We start from the raw sequence: 24,282 nt of genomic DNA, 5'->3' as shown, positions 1-24,282 counted from the left end.
TTTTAGACGGAGTCTCACTTTGTGGTCCAGGCTAGGATGCAGTGGCGGGATCTCGGCTCACTGCAACCTCCTCTTCCCGGGTTCACGCCATTATCCTGCCTCAGCCTCCTGAGCAGCTAGGACTACAGGCGCCGGCCACCACACCCAGGTGATTTTTTGTATTTTTAGTAGAGACGGGGTTTCACCGTGTTAGCCAGGATGGTCTCGATCTCCTGACCTCGTGATCCGCCCATCTCGGCCTTCCAAAGTGTTGGGATTACAGGCGTGAGACACTGCACCCTGCCAAAAGCACGTTCTTAAACCCCATTTTTTCTATGTATTTGTGATGGCTTTAAGAAGCCCAAGTAAAGGAATCAGAATCATGTAATTACTATAGTGTCCACTAGATGGCAATCCCAAAAGTGAGGCATCCTTTAAAAAATAAGTCAACAGTAAAATTTCTTAAAGTTTTCAGCACTTTAACATTTATTATCTGATTCACTTCACACAGGAGCAAGAACATAGACAAAACAAATTATTAAACTCTGGATATGGGGCAAGTCAGTGAATGTCTCTGAGAATCAATTTTCTCAGATGCAAACTTTTGGAATCATAATTTCAAGATCACAAAGCTACATTTTCTGCTAAACATGGGATTACACTTCACAAAAGTTTTCATCCTAAGGATGACCCTGAACCCCTTACCCCTCTCCAGGAACAATGAAAACCAGAGCCTGTCTGTGTCAGAATATGTTTAACATTGCAGTTCACCTCTTCTGTCTGTAAGACAGCTGTTGTAATGAAGCGTGTGTTTGTGACCTGCCCATTAAATGTTATGCTCTCACATAGTGAATTAGGTAGTATGTTGTGTAAGATGACTTAAATAAATAAAAGAAACACCTATGCTGCCAAAAAGGAGGTAAGATCTACAGCATCCATGGAAGATCTACGGTCACCCCAGGAGCGATAGGCAATATTGTTGTCATTCATTATAGAAATGGCCTTGAGATAATGGCTGACCCAGAGGATATTGTTCACATTGATAAAGGGCACCACCCCTGCTGTTCTCTTTACTACCCCCCACCCCTGTCCAACACATACAAACCCTAAGAATTACAACCCACTCACCTTGTTTTTTTTCTTTTTTTCTTCAGTTCAATGTATAGTGAAACTTTTCAATATTCCTAAGTGCCTTTCTTCTATGTGTACTGGTTCTATGTTAAAAGCATTCTTTATAAGCTTATAACATTGTACCACAAAACCTTCAGCCAAAGCAAACATTCAGCAATCATCTGGAAATTTTTAGTTCTTATATTATAAAAGACAGCATGATGTAGTAGAAAGAGCTCATCAGGCAGAAAAGATTGGTGTGCTACTAGCTTGAGTTTTTGTTTGATGTTGCCTTGTTTTTTTTTTTTTTTTTTTTTTGTAATGTCACCAAATTTTTCTGAGGCTTAATGCATTTATGCAGAAAAATGATATAAATAACATCTGCCCTACATCATGTTGGTTGGGACTATTTGTTTGTGAGTAATAGGAGCCACCTTGAAGCCGTCTTAAGCTATATTTAGCAAAAATTAAGAGTTTGTTAGGGAAACAGGGATGTATGAAAACCCAACAAAGCCTGGGTGCGGTGACTCATGCCTGTAATCCCAGCACTTTGGGAGGCCAAGGTGGGCGGATCATAAGGTTGGGAGATTGAGACCATCCTGGCCAACATGGTGAAACTCCGTCTCTACTAAAATACAAAAAATAAAAATAAAAAAAAAATAGGCCAGGCACGATGACTCATGCCTATAATTCCAGCACTTTGGGAGGCTGAGGTGAGCAGATCACCTGAAGTCAGGAGTTCGAGATCAGCCTGACCCACATGGTGAAACTTCATCTCCACTAAAAATACAAAATTAGCCAAGTGTGGTGTCACATGCCCATAATTCCAACTACTTTAGAGGCTGAGGCCAGAGAATTGCCTGAACCCGGGAGGTGGAGGTTGCAGTGAGCTGAGATCATGCCATTATACTCCAGCCTAGGTGACAAGAGCAAAACTCTGTCTCAATAAATAAATAAATAAATGAGCCAGGCATGGTGGCACGTGCCTGTAGTCCCAGCTACTCTGGAGGCTGGGGCAGGAGAATAGCTTGAACCTGGGAAGCAGAGTTTGCAGTGAGCCAAGACTGCACTGCTGCACTCCAGCCTGGCAGCAGAACGAGACTCCATCTCAAAAACAAGCAAACAAACCCGACAAAGAAGAAAGACTTCAGGAAAGGCCTAGAACCAGAAATTAGAAATAAGAAACATTTCCTCATTCTCTATCTCTTGTCTCTGCCTCTCATTCAATCTTCTCTACCTCTGAGTGGACCAACCTTCTCTGACTCTTTGGCTATACACCAGGGGGCAGGGTGGGAGAGTGGCTAAGAGGTGACCCGCTATGTGGTCAGTGGCATATTACAAAAACTCTCTAGGAGTACTTTCACTGAGTCTATTAATAATTGCCTGTTTCCTCTCAAGATTAAATAAATTAATGTATGTCATGGGTTTAGCACAACCCTAACACACAGTAAGCATTGAATAATATAGCTATTTTTACTACAGGCCCATAATCCCTGTAAAAATCCTTTTAAGTACCTTTAACTCCGAGAGTTCAGAAAATTCAAAGCTTTTGGTAAGTTTTTAGCAAAATTATTTGGTGTTGAAACTTGAACTGAATTGAATTTCTGCAATTAGTCTTATTTATTGTACTTGGTGTGAATATGCATGTTTTGCTACAGAAACAGGAGTATGTTTGATTATGGTGTGTAGCTCAGACCCCACTGAGGATCCTATGCAATATGTGGTGTATGCACTTAATTTTTCTAAAATCTCCAAGCTCTAAATTCTCAAACAAATCTGATCCCAAAAGTTTTGGATAAGCATTTGAGGTTTGTATTCTCACTATTAAAAGTTTTAATTGGCACCTCTAGTCCCAGCTACTCGGGAGGCTGAGGCAGGAGAATGGTGTGAACCCGGGAGGTGAACTTGCAGTGAGCCAAGATCACACAACTGCACTCTAGCCTGGCCTACAGAAAGTTATTTTATTTCTTTCACAACAGCAATAGCAACAAAAATGATACAACTATAGCCAGTTATTCAAATAGCTCAAAGAAAAGCTACTTGATAGTTATTTATTCATTCATCCATTCTGTTGCTTATTCAATGAACCTTTCCATCCAGCACCTACTATGTCCACACACTAGCTAGAGTCTACTTAGACAAGGTAAAAGGTGGCAGATACTGGTACCCTATTGCTGGTGATATCCAGTTGGCTATTTTTTTTTTCTTAAAGTCACTACTAGCAAGCCCACGGAGGAAAATAGTTGCAAATAGCCAGGGTCAGTGTGTGATTTCTTACAGGGAGCTCTCTGGCCATTTGGTCAATGGATTCTAAAGTTTTTATGGCTCTACTTCAGAAATAACATCGAGCTACAGAACTAAACTATGTGACTTCATCTTACATGCCTGCCGTCTGGCTCACCCCTGAAAATCTGGTCTCCAAAGCCTGCTTGTTGGCAAAGGGAACCATGAAGAATGGATTTTTGGCCTAATTGTGTCTGTTTGTTGCAATGTAATGCCCTTAACCTTCCAAGGGCTGTGCCCCAGACCCTTGCCTACAAAGCCAACTCCATTTGGCAAGCAATGTCTCTGACAAAGCAGTAAGCTTGGCCCCATTAATGTACTTGCCTCATGTTCTATAGTGTTTCACACCACATGCCTCAAATTCTTTGGTTTTCCAGGGCTTAGAGTACTCGGGGTAGCAGATGGAGTTAAGAAACCTGAACACGCCTGTCATAAATGAACACACTGCTCCAAAGGACTTGCAGTAAACATGGACGCTATTTTTTTACCAGATATCATTTTCCCTATCTATAAAGTGGAGATTATCTACAACAGTGGCTTCAAAGTTTGTACTAGCAGCAGAATTATTTGTATCAAAGAAAGATTATATAACAGCCCAGTGTGATTTGTGGTCCAGTAAAAGTTACTACCTATAGTTCCCCAAACATTGTCATGCCTTTTGTGCATGCTAGTTTTTGGCAAGAAATGCCCTCCCATAATACTCCACCTCCTCTTAGAAGACTTTCCTGAATGTCTCCTCTCCCTTTAAACTGTTAATCACTTGTTTGCTTATTAATTCATTCAGAAATGTAGATTTAACTTCTATTGTGTTGTATCAGGTACTATGCTAGAAACTTGGAATTCACAGCTGAAGGTCTGAGTTGTAGCTTTGAAAGATTCACAATTCACTAGGGAGATGTATTAGTCGGGGTCCTGGTAAGAAACAGGTGGCCCATTCCAGTGGAAAAGTTGAAGATAGTCTGGTGATGGGGTTATTTAGAAAGGTGTGAGCAAAGAGTAAGGGAAATCAATGGGGAATGGGAAAGTGCCCAAGACGGGGAGGCTGTGGAAGGCAGCAGAAGGGAATGGAACCCGGAGAGAACCACTGCAACACCCCCAGAAGGCCTCCTGCAGAGCTGTGGCCTTGGAAAAGGAAGCCTGAAGCAAGCAGGGGGCTGAATCTCCAGTCCTTGCTCTCCCTACATTTTCAAATGTCCAACAGAGCCTCGTACTTGACACATCCTAGAAAAGGCAAGGTAAGTCACTGGGCTTGCCCATGAAAGTCAGCCTCTTAAGACCCAGAAGAATTGTTTCACAGATACAGAAACTAAGGCACAAAGACATTAAGCAGCTGGCCAAGATCACCTAGCTGATCAGTGGCAGGGGAGGAGGAAACCCAGTTAGCCTCAGATCAGGGGCCAGTCTTATACTAGAAGCTATGCTCTTGCTATGATAGAGAATGTAAAAGTCTAGTGACGGTACAAAGAAGATGGTGATCAGTTCCACTTGAGTGGAGCCTTCAGGATAGACAGAACTCTGCCAGCCATATTAAAGATGGGGCTGAGGCAGACGTGGATTAATAACCTGAAGAACAGGATGTACAAAGACGTGTAGATTTACAAGGGCGTTGCTGAGGGTGAAAGGGATCATTTTGACCAAGCGTAAGGAGGAATTTGAATGTGTGTGGGAAATGAAATGAAGTGGCTAATTGTGTCAGGTCATGAAACACCTTGAATGCTATTTAAACTGATTTGGACTTCATCTGGTAGACAAAAGGGAAAATCTTGAAGGTTTTTAAACAGTGAAGTAACATAGACAGATTTGCCTTTTAGAAATATCACTCTCATGGCTGTAGGTGAATGAATAGGAGGCAGGCAAGACAGAAGGTGAGAGATCAGAGGAGTCAGGACACTACTCTAACAGCCTAGGAGAAAGATGGTCAGGATGTTACTTAAGGCAGTAGCAGTGAGGAAAGAGAGAAAGGCACAGATTCCAAAGAGATTTAGGAGAAAGAAACATCAGGATTTAGTGGTCAGGTGGATGTGAAAGTTGAAGGAAAGAAAGGAGGAGCACAGGACAACTCCCAGGTTTCTGACTCGCAGAATTTCTATACCATTTTGATGCATCTGCTTCCATTATTTTACTTCTGGTACAATTATTTTCATAGGGCATCTATTGAATGCCTTCTCTGAGCCAAAATCTATGCTAGATGCTGTGGATAGAAAGATGAGTTAGACAGAATGTTTTCCCTAGTTAAGGAGACAGACACATATGTAGACAATTTCAACACAATATAATAAATGTTATCATAAAGATATGCACAGGAATCACTTTCTAGTGTAATTATCCATTTGCACTGCCTACAGCATTTCTTATTCATTGCTGGGTCTCAGTGCTATGGCCATTGCCTCTCATACAGCAGGGGTTAATCAAGCACTGAACTGGCTTGGATCTTTGGAACAGTTTTGTTAAGCTCAGAACTGGTTTCCCAGGAATGTTATAAGGCTCATATTTACCAGAGAGCAGGTACTATATCCTAACCCCAAGACTGTATGTATTCCTGACCTGCTCATATCTATAAAAGTGCCCAGTGAAACACAGTATGCAGCACAGGAACACAACCTATCACCATCAGTGGTTTCAGAGTGCAAAGTCTCCAGACTCTTGTCAGAGGAAATGCTCTATCCAGCCCAAGGCAAAGCCCTTCTTTCTTCTCTCATCCCCCCAAAATGCAAAAGCTTTCTCAACTTTATGGAAGCATTAGTCAAACCTTCAAGCAATTTACTCAGCCCGCTCCAGACCCAGAACAATGGAGTGAAATTTTGTTATGCACAATGCTGTGCTCCTCATTATAAGTTTCGTAATGTGTATTTAGTCCTATTAATTTCTGCTGGTTTTTATTTGAGACAAAAAATGCAAGATATTTATCGTCTCTCCTCCCCTGAATCATCTAGTTTTAGTTATCGTAATTTTACTTGAGTTATCCTAAAACCAAATTGTCCAAAATTTGACAAAACATTCATGCACCCAATTCTGGTCTGTGCTGCATTTTATGGGAAGTATAAGGTGTTTCCTGCTTTCTTTAAGAGATGACACTTAATCATTGGTTCGTTCTCATTTTTGACTATTGGATTTAATAAAGAGTGTCTGATTCCTTAAGGGCTTGACTGAGACAGTTTAGAAAACATAGCAATATACAAATACACGTTAAGTCATTGTTGCAATTCAGTAAAGCTGCATAACCTTGTTTAGGCATTTAGTTGCTTAAAACAGCTGTTTTTTTTTTTTTTAAGCTCCCAGATTCTGTAGGTCAGGAATTAGGATTGGGAAGAGTGGAGATAGTTTGGATCTCACATGGAAAGGCCCAAAGGCTGAGTTGACCTGATGTCTGGGGGCTGGAGTCATCTGAAAGTTTGTTCACTCAGTGCCCGGTTCCTGGCCTGGGATGACTCCCACACTGAGACTGCTGACCAAAGTACCTGCACCTAGTGTCTGCATGTAATATGACTTTATGACAGCACAGCAGCCTCAGGAGAGTTGGATATCCTACATGGAACTCAGGAAATATGAGTGATCCCACAAACAAGGCACAAGATGCATGCCCTCTTATGACCTTGCCTGGAAAGTCACTTTCCTTCAGCCTTACTTGATTGGTTGAAAAAATTGCAGCCCTGCCCGGATTCAAGGAAGGAATTAGACTTCACATCTTCATGGGGAGTGGCAAGGGCACATTAAAGAAGAATATGTATGCTAAAGAAGAATATATATGCTAAAGGATATCTTTGGAAATTGCAACTTGACACAGTTATAATTTAATATAACTGAAATAAAATTTTCTTTCCCAATCTCTGTGTTTTAAAAATATTTTCATATTAAATACTGCAAGTCACAATGTTCAAGCTCTCAGAGATCTTATGTAACTGAAAGCATTGGGATTCCAGAGATGACAGTGTGCTTTATAATTATCTTGAAAAAAAGTTGTATAGTAATAGTAAATGGTTTCAGTTCCAGCTATCTCCAAATGCTAGTTTGATTCAGAAATCAAGCATAAAAAAATAACACATTTTCAGCCTCAAAAAGTCCGACCTGTCATAGCACTGTTGTAGAGACCTTACTTTTTAAATACCTCCTGTTCTATTTTACCACTTTTTAAACTTAATGTTTTTGTTTGTGTGTATGTTTTGTAGCCATCTCAACATGTTGCCTAATGGAAATGGAGTGCAAGTACCACCTGAGTAAGGACACCATCAGAGAAGCAGTCACCATCCAGCAGGAAAGGTGAAAGCCTTTCCAGTGAGAGTGAGGGGCTAGAGAGAGGAAGTGGGGGCAACATTTGGTCAGGTGTGAGCAGTCCCTAGCCTTGGTGCTGAATCTGCGTCGTGTGTAGTGAGAAAGAACCAGAAGATTTGGGAGAAATCCAGAACAGAGAGGGTTTTATCTATATTATAGAAGGTTAGGCAAGTGTTAAACCTTTTAGGAATTCATTTTAGGAGTTCCTATGTTCAGAGAAAGACAGTGCCATGTAGAAGGAGGTAGATCAGGATGATGAGGAAGGCATCTACTGAGTAAGGCCTCAGGGCAGAATCACAACCCCAACAGGGCCTACTAAAACGCTAAGTGACCCAGGCCAGGGAAAGACTGGAACTGGGACATGAAAACCACAGATAAAAAGAATTACACGCTTCTGCCATAGCTGTGCCTACAATGTTCAAAGGAGTGATCACTTGGTAACCTGCATGGATACTCATTTGCAGAGACACCACAAGAAGCATGAAATATTCATCCACACATAGAACAAGATGATACTTGACTTACTACCCTTTCACAAACACCTGTCACTTCCCCACTCCAAAATAATTAATCTCCTGGAGAAGGCAAAAGAATGAGTGGGGTAGAGGCAGGGAATCCAGGACTAACTACACTTAATTTTCTTGAATTAATATTTATGCAAGATAGGCCAAATTTGACTTAAAGAGACCAATATACCAAAAGATAGAGAAATATGTTGAGTGAACAAATTTAATTTCCTTATTCCACCACCAAGCAGAAACTAGGGTGGGGTAGGAGAAGGGAGGCAAAAACAGGACGAGATCCATTTAAAAATAGAGAACATTCCTTTCTTTGTACCTTGGAGTCATAGTGGATACTTGTGAGCACGCTACCCAATTACAACAGTAAATTTTAACAATCTTTTCTGTAGGGGAGGGAAATCTTTTCCCCTCTCCCTTTTAGGTTCATCGGTTGAGGCCCTGCAAATTAGACTGACAAAAGGCAGACTAGGAGAAAAACAGAAGTTTATTAACATGTCTATCACTCACACACTTGGGAGCACTCAGTGATGAGTAACTCAAAGGGATGGTTAGAACTGGGGGTTCACAACTTCGTAAGTGAAAGGGAGGGGGAAAAGGGGCACTCAGGAAAAACAAATGACTTGGAAAACTAAGTGGGCCCTTAGGAGAACAGATGGGAGATATGACCGTCTTGTAACAATGTCTGTTAGGTGTCCTCTCCTGTATTAGAGCCAATCTTGGTTCTTTTGATAGGCTCTGCTTATAGGCAGTAAGGGGAGTTTAGAGAAAGCCTCTTTCTAATTTTGCTGAATCTCAAATGTCTTCAGCTCAAAATAATCCTTATGCTAGAGTAGCCTATTTTGGGGTGGCATTCTCTGAATATCCGCAGTTCATATAACTCTTTCCCTCCTAGACTGTAAGCTCGATGAGGGTAGGGATTTTTCTCGTGCATCCTTGTAACTCCAGACCTGACACAGAAGAGATACTCCATGATTTCCTACTAAAAAAATAAACAGCCCTCATAGGTACCAGTCAACAGAGAGGGGCTCAGTTGCGGGTTATTCTTGGTTTGTGTAATTAGTGGACAAATAGGGAAGGTTTAAATAAACAGCAAAAGTTCCAAAGTTTGAAAACTCATTTCCCAGCACTCTTCTAGCCTTGCTGTGTGACTTCACCTTGAGTTACGAAATAGTTATATAACTGAGATCCCCAGCAGAGCACTGCACTTGAAGTTGATTCTGTTTTGTTCAAAGGAAGCCCAGATTCTAGGTACATAATGATGGCACCCTAGAGCTATTATCAGTATATATTGTGGCTTTGGTGTTGATAATGAGCATGTTCAAGTACATTCCATTCCGCTCTCTGTTTTAATCTCAACAGCACTTTGGTTACAAAGCAGTGAGCATGGCCTTATCTCACGCTTTTGTCTACTTTGGTGCTTTTCAGCATATTCTTGGGTCAAGGGTGAGATTCCATTCCTGGTTCTCAGCTGTAACTCACCTGGAACAAACCCTTCTTTGCTTTTCCTGTCCCCAATTGTGCTTTTAAAAAAGGCAGGCTTTGGGACTACTCCATGTTCTGTCCTAGAAAATTTCTTTTCACTCAAGTCTGTAAAAGGAATGTTCAAAACGTGATAACTATATTCCTTTTGGTCACACCCCACCCAGCCATATGTTGTTGTTTTTTCAGCACACTTAGATTTTTTTGCAGGATGCCAATATGTTGTTTTTTTGGGTTGCCGCTTGTTTTGGAGTGCTTTTTTTTAGCCCTGTGGTCGTGAGAAATATGCCACATTTCTGGGATCAGCCTCCTTGACCAGACCCCACGTTTCATGGGAGTTGGCTGGTGTCTGACTAAAGAATTTCAAGACAGAAGAAGGAACTTCTTTTTTGTGTCCTGGAAGGTCTCCAGATATGGAACAAGAAGGCAGTTAGCAAAGCAATTGTCATTTTTATTCCTGAGAGTGAAAGTGGTCTCCAGCCCCGCCCAACCCCAAGACACGGATAAAATATGTCTCTGGTTTTGTTATGTGTCTGAGTTCATGCTCCCATACTCACGTATGTATTTTTGTAAGGACAAACTTTCTTTCTTGTTTCAACTATTTTAATTTTTTTCTATTTTATTTCTATTCTTGTGTATGTCCTTAACTAGGGCACATATTTTTCTTCTCTGTGCCTATCACTGTTTCCATGACCTAAAGAAACCATCACAGCCCCGTTTATTGAGACACTGGAGATGCATCATCTTTAACCTTCACAGCCTCTGAGACAGAAGGGCTAAGAGGCGGTTGACTTGACCATTCACCAAGCCACCAAGTGCAGAGCTGGGAAAGTACAGGTGTTTCTGGCTTCTGGGGTGGCATTCTGTCTCCATCCCCTGCCCTTAGCTCCACCCAGTAAAATTAAAGGTCTCCACTAGGACCAGCTTATAGGTTTTCCTCTCAATAAAGCCTATTTCGATTTCCATACATATGTGGCCTTTTTCCTTTGATTCTTAGTGCAGGTACTTCCTCCATTTATAATGAGACTCCTATTAATAGATTGGATACTTGCGTATTTATCTTAACTTCACCATTTAGATAGGTATCAGCTTTCACAGCTACATTGATAAGCTCATTAAAGGCAGGGACTTTGTTCTTGCTCATGGCTTTATCCTGCTAAGTGGTTAGTTACACGTGTTCTAGAGTCAGGCCTGAATTTGAATCCAGAGCAATTGACTTTTATAGGCCAAGGTAGTGTCCTCACATGTAAATTGAACCAACAATGCCAACCTATAGAGTAATCGAATCAACCAAAATAACTACCTAGAGATTGGAAGCTATATGTTACTCCCTTTAAAGCCCCCATTCTTTAGGAAATTTATATGGTTCTCTAGGACTTTCATTTCTAGAAGTGCCAAACTTTATCAGTGCCATGCCTCTCCTATACATTTACCACTCAACACGATTCCTGGAGCAGCACAGTGCATCTGACCTGTCACTGTCTAGATGGTACCTTGATGTGGGTAGAGACTTCATTAAGAAGTTTTTTTGGCCTGGAAATCATTAGCTGTAAAATCACTCACGATTACTTCCTGAGCACCCTCTGCATTCCAAGCCTCATTCTAAATAATTATAACAATTATTTAATTACCAAATATATATATAGGTATTGTTATAGCAATGATAACATGTATTGGTTTTATTCACTCACATTCTAAGGTGCTCTTTGCAGATTTAAAAAAATCCTTATGACAACCCTTTGAAAGTGGCACTATTATTATTCTCACTTCTTAGATGAGATCATTGAGTTGTATGGACTTTTAAAAACTTCCAGAAGTTTGCACATTTAGCATGAGGCGGAACAGGAATTTGAACACAGGTAGTCTGACATGAGTGTTATAAAATACTGAGTCTTTGTCATATGTATGATAAAATTAGATTCTTACTGTAAGTTTTTGAGAAAGGTGAGGTTGGTAGTATTTTGAGATGAAACAGAGGCTGGAAGAAGCTAAGGTCTTGTCCAAAGTCACCTGTCCTGCAGGTGCCAGTGAAGGATGTTGAGCCAGACATTTGATTTGCTGGACTCCTGCCTGGTGCCCTTACACTCCTTCTGCTGGACCAGACTGAGTACTCTTCCTTATGGGTGACATGGAGCAACGAGGCAGAAAGAAGGCTCAATTCGTTATTCTCCAATCACATGATAAAGAAGCAGCTAGTGCTGTCTTTCCAGATCCTTACTAGAGATGGCAGAAACTCATCGATTTTTACTTCGATTTAACTTTCAGCCTTAAACTTTATTGTTGTTATTATTATTATTATTATTATTATACTTTAAGTTCTAGGGTACATGTGCATAACGTGCAGGTTTGTTACAAATGTATACTTGTGCCATGTTGGCGTGCTGCACCCATCAACTCGTCAGCACCCATCACCTCGTCATTTACATCAGGTATAACTCCCAATGCAATCCCTCCCCCCTCCCCCCTCCCCATGATAGGCCCCAGTGTATGATGTTCCCCTTCCCGAGTCCAAGTGATCTCATTGTTCAGTTCCCACCTATGAGTGAGAACATGCGGTGTTTGGTTTTCTGTTCTTGTGATAGTTTGCTGAGAATGATGGTTTCCACCTGCATCCATGTCCCTACAAAGGACACAAACTCATCCTTTTTTATGGCTGCATAGTATTCCATGGTGTATATGTGCCACATTTTCTTAATCCAGTCTGTCACTGATGGACATTTGGGTTGATTCCAAGTCTTTGCTATTGTGAATAGTGCCGCAATAAACATACGTGTGCATGTGTCTTTATAGCAGCATGATTTATAATCCTTTGGGTATATACCCAGTAATGGGATGGCTGGGTCATAAGGTACTTCTAGTTCTAGATCCTTGAGGAATCGCCATACTGTTTTCCATAATGGCTGAACTAGTTTACAATCCCACCAACAGTGTAAAAGTGTTCCTATTTCTCCACATCCTCTCCAGCACCTGTTGTTTCCTGACTTTTTAATGATTGCCATTCTAACTGGTGTGAGATGGTATCTCATTGTGGTTTTGATTTGCATTTCTCTGATGGCCAGTGATGATAAGCATTTTTTCATGTGTCTGTTGTCAGCCTTAAACTTTTGTGTCAAAGTCCTGAAAACAAAATTTAGAATTTCTGAAACATATAATATATACCACTCCCCCATATATATGTATACTTATGTTACAGTCGAATGTGCTAAAAAAAAAATAACTACTTTGACTATGAATTGACTTCGGTTTACAACATCTATACTTTATGCCTTAACATTTTTTTCCATTTTCCTCCCTTGGGGTAAGCTGCGAGTCTTGCGGAGTGGGTAAGCTGCGAGTCTTTCAGGGTGGGTAAGCTGTGAGTCTTGTGGGGTGGGTAAGCTGCGAGTCTTGTGGAGTGGATAAGCTTCGAGTCTTGTGGAGTGGGTAAGGCACCACACCAGTTCCTGGGTTGCACTGAGTTGTCACAGGTGGGTGTGAGAATTGTCCCTGTCATATCAATAATTTCAGAGACCACGTTCCTATTGATAAAAGCAGACATGAGGAAGAAAAGATTGACATTTAAAATATGTGATTGTCTACTCCGCTGGCAACATTTTTTTCTTCCCTTGTACATAAAAAAGAAATTAATCCTTCTCAAGTCATTATTTCGTTGCATCTAGAAATGTTATTAGGATATTTCCAGGCTGCCACTGAGGCTGTGGTTTGTAGATGACCAGAGCAGAGCCCAGGGGCCTCCACCCATCTGACCCTCTCATATGCAGGAAGCAAAGCCCAGAACCTGGACAGCGCATGTCCTGGGACTTAGCAACTTGAAAGCGCAGAGCCGGTCTTTTATGTTGGCTCCAGGACAGCTCTGGACTTTTATTTCCCCATTCCTTTGTTCATAATGTTTTCTTAGATAAAACTGCCCTTTCCTGCCAGTTTTCAATTTTGTCTTTTGTGGTCTCATCATCCTTCAGGGACTAGTAGAATAACCAAATAGTATGGAGAAAAAGCAAGAAAGCAAAACAGAATAAGGCGTGGGAGATAGGATTCCATTTTAATTAGAGTGGTTTGGGGGACCCTCACTGGGAAGGTGTTATGTGAGCAAAAGACAAAAGGAAGTGGGGCAGAGGCAACAAAGATAACTGGAAAACAAATATCGCAGGAACGGGATGGGCAGGTGTCAGCAGAAGCAGCAGCATATGGGGCCAAGTGGGGGGGAAGGGGGAGGCGTAGTGTGAGGGAGATAGTAGGGGAGGCATCAGTGGAGGTGAGAGTGGAGAGAGTGTGGTAAGAGGTGGGGCCAGATCTCATAGGCCATCATAAAGAATGTGGCTTTCCCTCTAAATTGGATGGGAGTTACCTTCATAATATTGGTAGGGGATTAGTTATTTAGGAATTAGTAGCTTTACACATGACCAGAATAGATAGTTACCTTTTAGTTGTGATTTAGGAAGTGCCCTTATGTTATTGTGTTCAAGGTACCTCTCCATCGATCCTGTGACGAAGAGATTAGTATCCTCTGAGGCAACAATGCAACGCTGTGGTCTGAATGTTTGTGTCTCCCCCAAATTCATTTGTTGAAATCCTAACCCCCAAGGTGATATTAGGAGGTGGCCCTTTGGAGAGAGTTAGGTCAGGAGGGTGAGTAGTGCCTTTATTAAGGGAGCCTGAGCGAGACCCATGACTCTTCCACGCTGTGAGATTAGAGTGGGGGAAATAGCTGTCGAGGAGGAAGTGAGTCCTCACCAGAAACCGAATCTTCTGGTGCCTTAATATTGGACTTCCAACCCTCCAGTACTGTGGGGAAAATAATATCTGTTGTTTATAGCCCACTCAATCAATAGTATTTTGTTATAGCAGCTGGAACAGACTAAGGCACTTAGGTTTCAGTCTTCTCTGGACCATTTATGTTTGGGTGTCCTGAGGTACATCGCTTATTCTATTTTTGCTTAATTTCCTCATTTGCAGAATGCAGATGATAATATTCCTAACATATCAAATGGGGCACGTTGGAGGAATATGATAATCTTCCTAAAAATGCTTTTGAAATTCAGAGTATTATGACAATATTATATTATTTTTCTTCAGGCAGGAAGGTCTCTAGAGAAATGCAGACTTGATCCACAGTTATCACGACGTGCAGATGAACCTTGGTTTATCAGATGGCATAGCTGAGTCCTTAAGGAGTATCACCCAGAGAGCTGAGCTTCGATGAGGCAAAGTGAAACATGAGTTAGAATGCAAGCTCTGATCAGAAGCATATCACAGAGAATACACAAACTACCTAGCGCTGCTGTCGCAAAGTTCTACACTGGAGGCTTTAATCAGAGAAATTGAATCTTTCACAGTTTTGGAGGCCAAAAGTCCAAAATCAAGGTGTTGGCAGAGCCGTGCTATCTCCAAAGGCTCTGGGGGAGCATCCTTCCTTGCTTCTTCCAGCTTCTGGTGGCTCCAGGCATCACTTGGCTTGTGGTTTCATAACCTCTGCATCTGTCTTCATGTGGCCTCCTCTTCCCCATGTTCCTCCTCTTACGAGGATACTTATCATTGACTTTAGGGTCCCCCTGGATAATCCAAGATGATCTCATCTTCAGTTCCTTAACTATACCTGCAAAGACTCTTTTTATAAATAATGTTATATTTACAATTTCTGGGGGTTGGGATATGGATATATCATTTTGGGACCATCATTCAATCCACTACAGGGAAGTTCCTAGCAGTTAAAAAAAAAACAGGTTGAGGATGAGACACTCATGTTAGAAAATCCACACAGAGTAATCGGAATAGAGATTTGCTAAGGGGAATGAAAGGTATACATTTGTATTTGGCAATCGTAAATCCAGAATTGAAGAATCAGTTCTCAAAGCTTCTCTCTATTTAAGGAAGCTCAAGTCCCTCTCTCGCTCTCTACCAAATTACAATAACTCAATGATCTATTCTGTTTCATCTAATCCTCTGGTTTAGGGTAACCAAGGACATAAATTTCTCCTCCTTTTCTAAACTATAGAATTGTGGATGTTAGAGCTTGAAAAGACCATTAAAATGATCTAAGTCAACTTTTATCTTTTAAACCCTAGTGACCTTTTCAAAGTTACCCAGCAAGTAGTAAGATGAGAGCTGGAATCCAAATTCTAGAATCTACACACATGCCTTCTTCATTGCAGGCTATTCTGTTAAATTCTTCCTTCCATCCTCCTCCTTTTCTCCTTCTTCCTCCCATCCTCCTCCCTTTCTCCTTTAGGTGGAGAAGGTTGCATTTACAGTATAGCCCTCTACAAACCCCAATTCTTCTCTCATCTCTTAATCTTAACTCTCATATCATTGATATAGATGAGAGAGTTGAATAGTTAGGTAACCATTTTTCAACTACCTCTTTGTAAATTTTGTTTCTGTTCTAGATCTCCTTTAAGATACTCTTTCTGTTTTCTTTGGTCTCCGCTAAGATTTTGATTTTTCACATCCTGTTATAAGTTCTGTCACAGATGTATACAAAGGATGTTATGGAAACACACCAGAGGCAAACCTAATTTGGCCTTTCTAGGTTCAGGGAAAGCTGGGTGTGGCCAGGAACTTGCTAAGAGGGGTCCTAAATTCTAAATAGAAGTTATTCATTTGAAGGAGGACACTGATGTATGTGTGGAAGGTGGGGAATGAAGAAAGAGGGAGGAAAGGCATTTAAGGCAAATGAAAAAAACATTGCAAAGACCTAGACTGAGAGAAGACACTGTGCCTTTTTGGAACTGGCATTGAAGTGTGCTATGGCTAGAGTTTGGAGAGGTGCGGGTGTGTGTGTGTGTGTGTGCATGGAATGGGGACAGGTGGGAGGAACTCAGACAAAAAGTGAGGTGAAAGAGGTAGACAAGGGGCAGATCATGATAGTCCATGTAGGTCAGGCTAAGAAGTTTGAGTTATCCTGAAGATAATAGGAAGTTTTTGAAGTGACAGGATCAAGCCAAGTGTGCCAGCTCACGCCTGCAATCCCAGTTACTTGGGAGACTGAGGTGGGAGGATCCCTTTGAGCCCAGGAGTTTGAGACCAGCCTAGGCAACATTGGGAGACCCTGTCTCTACGGAAAGGTTTCAATAAATAATTTTTTAAAAACACTGAAATGACAGGATCAGATGTCAATTCTAGAATAGTTTTTCTGTGTTTTTGTAATGGGGGATTAGATATAGCAAGATGAAAAGGACAAGGCCGTTTAAGGGTTTATTTATGGTAACAGGAACAACCAAAAGTGTTAATTTCAGGCACTGTTCTAAGTGCTTTTCTTTTGTCATCCTGGGTAATCCTTTCAAGAAAGTGTCAAGATAGACACTATTAGTATTCCCATTTTACAGATGAGGAAACTGAGGCACAGATGATTATGATCACTCTAACTGTTGTGTGGAAAATGAATTAGATGGTGGGTACAAGTTAACGCAAGGAGATCAGAGAGGAGAATTTTTCTAAAGTTCAGGCAAAAGATAATGATAGTGTAGAGAAAGGATAGGAGAAATAAAATAGAGAGCAATGAACATATTTGAAAAATGCTGAGATTTATTGATGGACTAAATGTTGAAAAGTGAAAAAATCAAGGATTATTCCAAGGACATTGGCTTAAATGAACATTTTGAGGTCATAAATAGTTGCATAGAACAAACAAAACAGAAGTTGTATAGAGGGAGTTTTTTAAGGCGTACCATTGATTTAGCAGGTGTTTCCTGAGTTCTTGAGATGTGTCAGACACTGAGTTGGTTGACCCACTCTCAGGCAGCAATTTCATCATCAGCCAAACCTAGTGGGCTGGTAGAAGGAAGAGTCAGGACATTATAATTAAAGGCATGCAGCCAGGCGTGGCTATGTCCTCATATTCACTTCCATCTCAAGTCATCCCTCAGCTTGCTGCTGTCACTTAGAGGCCTCTTTATCATGGAAAACAGAAATAAGTGGAGGTGATAGAGTAAAGTGACCCTTTCCTTCTCCCTCCCTAAACAAATAACAGAGAACCTTGGCTAAGAATGTAATTGAGTTATTATGAAGGGTAATTGTTAAGCCATATTTGGGTGAATGTGAGCAAAGAAATGGATATTAAGAAGTTCAGTTTTCAGACCCTTGTACTCATCAACTTCTGTGTGTTCTGAGTTCCAGGTACTTATATCCAACTGCCTGTTTTATATCTTTTAGAACTTAGGATAGGTACCCCACATTTTATAACGTAAACAGAAAACTCTTGATTTTTCCATACCTCATCCCATCCCACCCATACAATCTGTCAGCCCACCAGCTGGATCAAGAGCACCAGCAGTCACTCAGGGACAACACTAGAGATTATCCTTGATTCTTCTCATTCCCTCCCATATCACCTCGACCCCACCAACAAGTTCTGTTGGATCTAGTTCCAAAACACACTGGATTCCCAAATCTGATCACCTTTAATCATTTCCACAGCTACAATCACGATCCCAGTTCCCACCATATCTCTCCAGTTTCCTGGCTGGTCATTGCACCTCCTCTTCAGCCCTCCCTACCTCATGGTCTATCCTCCACAGAGTTGCCAGAGCAGTTGTGTTTAAAAAATCATGCCAACTACTTACATTGAACTTCTGATGATTTCCCATTGAGTGTGCAATATCAACCCAACTTTTCCCCACAATGCACCAGGACCTACTTGTGGCTCCTACATGCCTTGCTGATCTCCTCAGCTTCCCCTCAACTCCTCATTTCATTGACCGAGATCCCTTTACACATGCCTTTTTGTCTTTCATCCTTGCCTAGCGTATTCCTAGCTCAGGGCCTTTGCACTTGCAATTCCTTCTACTTAGAATGTTTTTACTCCTTCCTGTCACATGGTGCATCCTTTTTGGCCTTCAGGTCTCAATTCAAATGCCAATTTCTCTGAGTGGCCATTGTAGATCTCCTGGGCTAAAGCCACAACCCAATCACTTGCTACAGCATTATCATATTTTATAATCTCTGAAACATTTAAATGTACCTGACATTTTATTTCATATTTATCTGTAAATATGTTTATTACCTCTTCCCAGCACAGAAGTTTAAGTTGCTAGAGGGCAAGACTCTGTCTGATTTGTTCATACTTTTATCCCCAATAGCTATAGAAACAAATAAATATTTGTTTGTGGGCGAACCGAGTAACAGAAGGACTGAGTCTTTTTTATTCCTAGTAGGCCTGAAAGAGAATGGTTTGAATGGTTAAAAGAGGAAACATTTGAATGGATGAAAGAAAGCAACCATGTACTACACAATAATGCAAAAGAAACAATGACTCCATTTTAAAAGAAGCACCTTACAAATTATGGAGCAGTGGTCAGAATATTTAACTCTTAGGAATTTAGAGGCCAGGTGTGGTGGCTCACACCTGTAATTCTTGCACTTTGGGAGGCCGAGGCAGGCAGATCATCTGAGGTCAGGAATTCGAGACCAGCCTAACCAACATGGAGAAACCCCGTCTCTACTAAAAAAAAAAAAAGTACAAAATTAGCTGGGCATTTTGGTACATGCCTGTAATCCCAGCTACTTGGGAGGCTGAGGCAGCAGAATCGTTTCAAACTGGGAGGCGGAGGTTGTGGTGAGCCGAGATCCCGCCACTGCACTCCAGCCTGGGCAACAAGAGCAAAACTCTGTCTCAAAAAAAAAAAAAAAAAAAAAAAGAAGAAGTAGTTTAGAATATACTGTCTTGAGAACTAGTGTTTGCGCTTGGTGTATAGGTGCATACATTGGGTTAAACAACTACTCACTGGGCTACTGGAAGAATACAGCGGCCAGAAATTAAAACCATCGAGCAGGTCTTAGGCAGACTGACTTTGGAGGGCCCCAGATCACCACGGACTTTCAAATTTACTTTCACTTGAGGCAAAATCCGTGATGATCCGGCTGAAATCCGACAGATAGTTTCTTTAGACTAAATGTCTCAGACTTAAATAATGCACTAATAGGAATGAGGCATAAATCCTGAATGAGAACAATACTTACAAGGGGGGATAGAATTTTCCATGACTGAGAGGAGATTCTGATGACAAATTTAAGGAAGCAGAGATTGGGAACCTAACAGTGGGAGAAACAAGTTATGAGCAGGTGTGTGACAAGAGATATCCCTTGGAGACACGGAAAAATGGGATCTTCTACACATGGGGTTCCCTGCTAGAGCTCATGTCAGAAGGCAACATTTAACAGAAGGGATTGTGTTGAGGAGCTCCAGGCAATCACCAGCAGCTAAATAGGCAGTGGTCAGTGGCCCAGCTGGGAGCAACTAGAAGGAGTTTGTAATTGTGAGGACAGGCCCCAAGAAGCCCACATAGGAAAGTCATGGCTTCAACCTCTGGGTTCCCACTATGTATTGGAGAAGGCAGAGTATTGCTGAGGGAGCCAGGGGGAAGCAGACCCTTGTTTACACCTGGTCCTCCTCTCTGTTCTTCAGGTTTGACCTTTCAGTCTTAACTCTCCTCAAGCTCTGAGTTTGTAAGTATTTTCTTGTATTTGTCATTAATAAGACCAGCTACATTATTTTCGGGGCCCAATGCAAAACAAAAATGCTGGGCACCCTATTTAAAATCTATTGATGACTTTTAAAGAGGACAGTAGAGCATTAAGTCAAATTCAGGACCATTCTGAGTTTGGGCACTGTGTGACTGCACAGGTCGCACACCCATGGTGCCTGCCCCAGTCTATGCTTAGAACTCTGAGTTTAGGGCACCAGCTCTGAGCAGCCAGAATGCTACTAACCCTACCCCATCATTTGAGCTCCTTCTTTGAGACCCCATTCATCATCTGTTTCTTAAGGTCCTGATTGTTATAGACATATAAAAATTTCATTTATATTCAGCTTTATATTATGTTATTTTCTTGAAAACAAAGACTAGATTTAGATAAATTTAGAATTGCAGGCAGCTTCTCTAACCCCATCACCTCTCCAAGGCTTTCTTCAAGAGCAATTTCTTTCCCTATTTACTTCTGGTGAGTTTTGTCTGACATGTATGTTAAGAAGGTAGAACATGGAGAGAAATAGGACCCTAGGTATCTTCTTAAAGATCCAGAGAGAGTAACCCCTAAGAAATAATTCCTGGCCTGGCACCATACTGATGTCCTTTAAAATGTTCTCCTTTTGAACTCAGAGCATATTTGAGGCCATTGACAGAATGTTCCAGAAGATAAGAACGACCCACAGTTAAGGACGTACTCTCTCTCTACCATTCAAAGCTTCTAGAGATAGGAACCCTTACAATCTCATTCATAGATTAAAAATTGATCTGAAAGACATTCGATTTTATTGTAGGCAACACTTTTGGAGAGAAAAATTCCCTTCCACCTTTTGACAAATAACATGCCTCTCAGACCTTCCTTTTGTCATAACAAGTCCATCCCATCACTGGGTGTGAAGTTATTTCCTCCCTGTCTCTCTCTTCCTTGTGTATGTTCCAATCTACCCCTGGGCATTAAGGCAACATGACATAAGAATATATTTTCTAAATTTGCATAAAATGAGAACTTCACAGATGGGCAACACATGCTTCCCATAAGTCCAGTGTGAAAATGGCTCGATAGCACTTGTCGCTACACACATTCTTTCCACATTTCTGGCACGCGTACATCTTAAACAAACAGGAATTGCGACAAGCAAAACAGATGGGCAACAAAAAAAAAAAAGTTTTCAAGGCATGCATCCCAAAATTCTTCCTTGAACATGGTACTGTATCACTTGTCACAATAAATCTGAAAGTAGTTTGGGTATTAACAGACAGTTTTTGCTGGAGGGGAAAGCTCAAGATACTCACTTTTATAACTAAAAAAAAAAAAAAAAAAAAAAAAAAGAAAAAGGTTGGTTGGAAACACCTTTGCCTCCCCTAATTATAGAGAGACAGGCTCCAAACTGTCCTTCTGTATATCGGGTGACTGGCTTATTGTGTAGAAAATTTCTCTGGTGTCCTCAGCTTTGTCAATATGCAGAAATAGAAGTGGTATCACTAGAGAACAGGAGTGGACAAAAGCATATTTCATATTCCACACATCGTCAAGCATGGTTCTTGATTTATTTATCTGAAGCTACTCTCTACCAGGTAGCTTTTACCCAGAGGCATGTACATCAGCATTGAAGAATGAGACGTAGTAACAGAAAAGGTTTGCAACATCAGCATCTAACTAAATTATTCTCAGGAGTTATAAGCAACATTAGAGCTCTCTCTGCATTTCTAAATTTCTGAAATTACTTGGAAGGACATTGAAAGAGCATTTGATGGGAAGCCGTGAATCCAGGGCTTTGATCCTACCTTTATCACAGGTTACCTGGAGGAACTTAGCAAGCCACTGAATCTCTCTGGACTTCTGCTCTCACCTGTTCAGTTGGCCACCAAAGGATCTCATTCTCCACTGCTATAGCTGCCAGTTGTTACCTTAAAGCCGAACACTCAGAGAAATCTGGAACAAATGTGCATGCAGTCACGACAACTGTTCTGGGCACTGATTTCACCTGGTGTTAGGTCAAGAGAGACTTTAGCACCTACCTCAGGGCCAGACCTCCCCCAGTTATTTGCTCCAAAACTTGACACAGTCCTCTCCTTAGCCATCTCTCCTTCCCACCCACCAGCTGCAGGCTGCCTGCAGAGCTTAACGAAGGCAAAAATAATTGTCCCAAATACATTTTCCAGACCTAGGATTTTTAGCTTGTGTGGGGCACCAGAATTTCAATCTAAATCTTAAAAATTTTTAGGGCTATCATTTTTCTTCCTCCTTGAAAACCACAGACAATGATGTGCACTATTTACCCCTGTAAGAAGAACACGCGTTAACCAGGGCACAGCTTCTCAGTGTCTCCAAAAAGCCTTATTTGTTTAAGAGATTCATCTTTGACAGTTTAACAAATAATAATAATATTAGTCAATATTATTAGTAGATATAGTACTTTCATCTCTAGAAACAGAAATTGCCCGCAACCTTCCAAACAGTAGCTCTTCTAAAAAAGGTTTTTTAAATTAAAGTTACTTTACATTGGGCAGCTTGCTACACATACATGTTTAGAACTTCAGTAAATAAGTAAATTAAATTACTGAAATATCTGTAATAACAGCTGACACTTACTGATGTTAGTACACACTACACTAAGCACTTTATTTAATCCTCATAGCAAATCTATGAGATCGATACAATTATCATCACCCCATTTTACAGATGAGGATATTGAGGCATAAAAGGTGTAATTGCCCTTGGTCACATGGTAAGGACGTAGAACATGCTCAAGCTAAATAATTAATATTCTAGCTGATTTTTGTTGTTTTGTTTTTGTCATTATTCTTGTTATTTTCTTTTTGCCTGTTTTAAGTACTAAAACTTTCATATTTGGTCTAATCATTTATCTTCTAACAGAACTTTGGTAAGCTATGTCGAAAACTGATGTTTAGATTGAAGTCTCTGGAATTTAACCAGATTCTTGGTCACAGAGGACAGTGTTCATCACTATACTTTAATTATTAGCAACATAAATGGAATGTTTTAAAAAATAGTGTGCAACAATAATTTTAAATAAATGGAATTTTAAGTCAACTTTTGTATAATGTCTATTTGTGGTCATTGTAATCCATATTTTGGCTAAAAATTTCCCTTTTGTGCTTCAATTTTGTTGCACTAATGTGAAATTAGTTTGTATTACTGACAAGGGTGGGCCCTCACATAATGAGGCATCAGAAGTTCAGTAGGTTGCAAATGAAGCTAGTTTAGACAAATAATTTGTCATTGGCAATCCACCTGGTCCAAAGTCTACCAATGGAATGTCAATAGTTCACCAGGAAGATTATAAATACCTTAAAAATAACATTTACCAAAGCATGCATTCCTAAAGTCGGCTTCACAATTAAACCATTCAGATGTATGGTTCTTCAATACTAAACCACTTTTTTATCCACCAGATTAATTCTCTAAACTCCAAATTTAGCTTGACAGTTACTTGTGAGAAAATGTCAGTGTGACATCATGGTAGGCCTTAGAGGACACATTCCAATAATTCAGAACACTATGGTGGAATCTTTTCTTCCTGTTTGCTGGAAAAGGCAAGCTCAGGGAGCCAAATCCCTCATCCAGATAATTAGCAACTATCTAATCTGTTAATTGAGGACAAGTATGCCAAACCTTCTTGGCAACCTCAGTCAGACAGTTGTAGGGTGGTCAGTCAGGCAGGCACAGGTAGCGAGTGCCATGGCGTGCTCGGCCCTACATTAAAAACTTTACTTTAAAGATAGATCAGTTATGCTCTTCTACTTGAAAGAATAAATATGCTAAATCATTAGAAAATTGACTGTTCTTAGTCCTAAATTTAGTGATGCTAAGAGTAATAGGATTTCATTAACCCCTCCCCCTTTTTATGATTTTCAGTGAAAAAAATTACTCCCATCTCTAGTTTTCTAACTTGGGAGAAAATTTCAAGAATCAGGTGTTGCTAGGTCCAAATGCAGGTGCATAAAGCATGATGGAGGCTTGAATGCCAATGGGAATAGGACAGATCCTGGAAAGGGATGATGGTATCATTCACAACTGGGATTTTCCAGAAAACTCACCCAGTTTTCTGGCATATTTCTACAGATTTAAATGTAATTACTTGGGTCTCTTCTCACTGACTATACAAAATCATCACATTACTAATGCAGATCTCCCCAACTGGAAAGCTACCCTCGAG

This window comes from Macaca thibetana, chromosome 8 (assembly GCF_024542745.1).
Source record: "Macaca thibetana thibetana isolate TM-01 chromosome 8, ASM2454274v1, whole genome shotgun sequence".
Taxonomy (NCBI): domain Eukaryota; kingdom Metazoa; phylum Chordata; class Mammalia; order Primates; family Cercopithecidae; genus Macaca; species Macaca thibetana.
This window is presented reverse-complemented; position numbering follows the sequence as displayed.